The following is a 4,750-nucleotide window of genomic DNA, read 5'->3' as shown; positions in this document are numbered from 1 at the left end:
CCTCATCATGACGAGAGCAGATGTTCTCTGGAGCTTCTCGGAGGGCTCCACCAGCTTGTGTTTTTTAAATGTAGGGATTCATAATGAGGCTGCAGGTGTTTCTCACAGTAAGAGGCCAGACAGACCAGACAGGACTTGAGGGCTTTCAGTTTCTCCCAGTGCAGACATCACAGGCCAATCTTCAGGTCCAGCATAGCAGTGATCAGCAGGAGCAGCTTGGAGTCCAGTCTTCTTCAGTTCCTCCACTAAACAAAAATGCTAACGTGGTGTTTTTCAACAGGACAGGCCTCGGTCTAAAGGTCTGCCTGCACTGAGGGCAGCTGTGGATTTTCTTCTCTTCATCCAGTGGGTTTTAATACAGTTCATGCAGTAGCTGTGTCCACAGGGAATAGTCACCGGATCCTTCAGTAGATCCAGACAGATGGAACAAGAGAAGGTTTCTCGGTCCAGCTGAACTCCTTTCTGCGCCATTTCATCTCTCAGTGGCAAAGACTGTCTGAGTTTTCACTTTCTCAGAAGTGAAAGTAGTTCGAGCTCTGATCTGAACAGCATGTGTTTCTGCAGTGAATGGGGTCTGTCAGCACAGGCACTTCACCACATGTTGGTCACACCCATCTTCAAACTGTAGATCTGAAGGGGAGGGAACAAGGGAACAAGGAAATATATGGACAGAGTGGAGCTCGCTGTGATTGCGAGCAAGAAGAAGAGGGAGGGTTTTAATTATGAAGCTGCATCTCTTTCAAGAGGAGCAGCTCTGGATTTAAACCATAGACAGTATATTACTGGACGATGCCACAGCGCGGGTTTCAATGGAGAGCAGTGAAGCCAGTTTTGGTCGTATAATACTTATGCAGCTACTTCCTGTTGGCACCAGCATCCACTGCGCATGATTGTGCAGCATGAGCGTGGTTTAATGACGTAGAGTAACAGCAGAAACACAGTAATTCTGGTAGCTGCAGAACTGCACCGTATTGTACCAAAAAATGATTTTGGTACCATTAGTTTGTCTAATGCGGATTGTAACTGTTTCAACCCACTAAAAGGCTCATTTGCTGAACACCAATGTATCATCACAGGTTGCCAAATAAATTTTTTTTCAGATTCCCAGAAAGCTTAGCAATATGGTTACATCTCTCATGTGCAAAGAAGCCAAACAACTGATCTTATCCAGCAACACAAGACTCCCCTGATTAAATTCTACCTTTGACCATCACTGGATCCCCTGTAGAAACTGTCAGCAGTTTAAATGTCTTGGAGCTGTGACTGATGGCCGCCTGAACTTCACACAGAGAGCTTACTATATATTTAAGGAAACAAAGACAAAGTGAGCCGAGGAGCTTTAACCTCCACTACATCCCTGGTTAGCAGGATGAAGGCGCCCTCTTGTGTTGAGAATCAATTTTCACATTTCAGTTGACCTGTGGTGATGTTCACTGCAGGAAGACATGGAAACACTTCACTGAGCCTTTGGCAGCTCCAAACAGCATCAGTGAAGAGAGATTTAAATAGATGTAATATCAATCTAACTTTATTTGGTGAGATATTATCAAACTTAGTACGAAGTGCTATCAAAGAAAGATAAAAACATTACAATCATTGCAGTTAATAAAAGACAAAAATAATGTATGACATACAATGCTGAAATTAAAATGAAATTAAAACAATAAAAGGGCTAGCATGTCAGATAAAAATCAGAATGCTTTCTGGAATAAATACGTTTTCAGGCGAGATTTAAAAAGAGGCATTGAATCTGACATCCTGATACCATCAGGCAGGTCATTTCAGAGCCTTGGGGCCCTGATTCCCAGAGGCTCTATCTCCACGTGTATTCAGCCTGGCCTTGGATGCACAGAAGACCCCTGCCGGAGAATCTCAGGCTGCGCACTAGATAGTCAGGGGTTAAGAGGTCAAGGATATATTCTGAAGCCAGTTCATTAAGAGCTTTTAAATTATTCAATAAAACTTAAAATCTTTCCTACAGACAGGGAGCCAATGTAAAGAGATTAAAATCAAAGTGATGCGGTCGTGCTTCCTAGTTTGGGCTAATAACATTGCAGTTGTTTCTGCATCTCGGGCTTTAAGATAGATCTTATCTTGTTAGCAATATTTCTAAGGTGATAGGAGCACGACTGTACAAGCTTAGTGATGTGTTGTTTGAAGCAAAGATTACTATCAAAAAGGACACCGAGATTTCTGGCAACAAGCGTAATGTGCGTAGACAAGTAACCAGTAGAGGATGTAATATGTCTAGTTATGTGCTGGGCTCCAATTACAAGGATTTCAGTTTATTTGGTATTTAGTTGAAGAAAATGTATTCACATCCAGTCTTTCATATCAGCCGGTCAGGCCTGGAGGGAATGCAGCACACTGAGGTCAGTAGGCTTCACCGGGAGGTATAACTGAGTATCGTCTGCATAGCAATGGAAGGAAATACCATATCGGTGGATCATGTCACCCAGTGGGACCATGTAGATGGAAAACAAAATAGGTCAGAAGATTGATCCTTGGGGCACATCAGAATGAACAGGAGATAAAGCAGACTTAAATTTATTAACAGACACATAGAACTTCCTGTTAGACAAATACAAGAAATACCAGTCCAATACTGTGCCAGAGATGCCCACCTAGCGCCTCAGTCTATTTAAAGCCATGGTTGATTGTGTCAAAAGCAGCAGGCAAGTCTAACAGCAATTGAACACATGCCAGTGTCCACGTTCAATAGCGGGTTGGTAATTTTTAGAAGAGCAGTCTCTGTGCTGTGGTGTGATCAGAAACCAGATTGGAATCTTTCAAAAATGTCATTGTTCTTCATCAAATCAAGGAGCTTGGAAACTATTTATTTGGAAATGAAGGGCAGTTTGGAGATTGGGCAATAGTGGTCACTATGTCAGTTTGTTCACAGGAGTCACACCCTGTATCACTGATGCTGCATTCAGGTCACATGGGAAAGATTGTAGAAAAGATGTCTATGAAGATTCTCAGTCATCCAGGTCATAGTTATCCAATGAAGGTTAAAATCAAGGGCAACTGGACTTGGTTGAAGATACTGGAAGACGTTTCGTCCCTCATCCAAAGGACTTCTTCAGTTCTGACTGAGCTCTGACTGAGTTCTGACTGAATAGCTCAGTTGAAACGTCTTCCAGTATCTTCAGCCAAGTCCAGTTGCCCTTGATTTTAACCTTCGTTGGATTGTAGAAAAGAGTTTCCAAGTAACAAATATTATTCATATCAGCTCTCAGGTTGTAAAAGGGTATTTGGGATTGTGAGATTTGAGGCTGGAATTTAAAATGTCTCTGTCTGCTTGAGTTCTGATTTAACAACATGGAAATACTTGGAACCAAATGTAAAGAATCATATTTTCATTTCATGGTTTTATGGCTAGACCTTATATCAGTGGCACATTGTCCATTTGTTGAAGAAGTTGAAATAGTTAACTTGTTGTAAAAGCAACTGAATGTATAGATCTATGATTGAATTTATAATTGATTGAACTTTTATTCTCTTCTTTCCTGTTTTTTGTCCCATTCCTAAAAGCCCCAGTCCATCAGCTGGAAGTGATCAGTTTGAGCTGCAGGTGTGACTTTGGTGTTTACCTGGCTGAGTTTGGTCTGAGTGCTGCGGTACTGGATCAGATGCTCCAGCTGGTTGTTGATGTGCACTCAGAAAAATACAAGGTGCTAAATGGAACCATGCTCGGTTCTTCTGAGTGATGCCATCCAAGATCCATTTTTGACTAAACACAGGTGAAGGGTTCGTCAAAGAACTAACAAAGGTTCTGGATGATGGGATGTTATATATCTGATGTTGCTACCAAGAACCCAGACTTGTTTCTGCACCAGCACATTCCCTAAAACCACTAAAATATTGCTTTACCTGACCGGCTATCAGGGTTAATGCCTAATAACGAACTAATCTAGGTCACTCTACGTGGACATCAACTAACTGTTACAATACCGTATTACAAATTACATGTTGATTAGCTCCGCGAGTCTTATCAGTATTTTACTGCGTGAGAAAATGAACGCGTCAGTTGCGTGAGTCTTGCGAGACAGCTTTTTACCTGACCTCACAATTTCAATCTTGTGGCACGTCATGAATCCTATCAGGTGGGGAACCCCGTGACAAAGTCTTACCGAGTGGGGGTCCGTGGTCTAGTTTGTGTCAGTCCCTGACATAAAAAAAAAGTTTGAAAACCTCTATTCTACAGGACAGTTTTAATTAAAGCAGTGATACATCTGTTACAGAGGTGTTATTACAAGTATAAAGCAGTAGTACTTTATAGGGCATATTTCATGCAGCTTAAAGTCAATATAAAATAAGTCGATCAATACTGAGACACAGAAATGGCTCAGAAGGAATGAAAATAGGAAAGTATTGCGAGGGAATGCAAATGTGATCCTCAAAAATATCCTCTCTGTGATCCCCTTGGGGCTACATATATGATAATTGAAGCCCAAGTCAATTATTATTATTTTTTTGCAACTATTTTTAAATGCATTTTGCCAACTGTCTTTTAATTTTGACTTGCAAAGTTACATTTAGACTTTTGTGAGTTTATTTTCCTAACTTGTTATCCGGTATTTGTTTTTCGGTTCTTGGCAGAGATGGTCTTCCATAGCTCAGCTGCAGAAATCGCCCTTTGTCTCAGCTGTTCGGTTGCAGTGGAGCTCAGGTTGCCTCCGTCGGCCGACTGTGAGGTTGCAGCTCTCTGATTGGCTCCGTGTTCAGTTCCTCCTGAGGAAATCACTCC

This window comes from Micropterus salmoides, unplaced genomic scaffold, assembly GCF_014851395.1.
Source record: "Micropterus salmoides isolate LMB-PRFRI ecotype aquatic unplaced genomic scaffold, ASM1485139v1 Ms_hic_scaffold_14, whole genome shotgun sequence".
Taxonomy (NCBI): Eukaryota; Metazoa; Chordata; class Actinopteri; order Centrarchiformes; family Centrarchidae; genus Micropterus; species Micropterus salmoides.
This window is presented reverse-complemented; position numbering follows the sequence as displayed.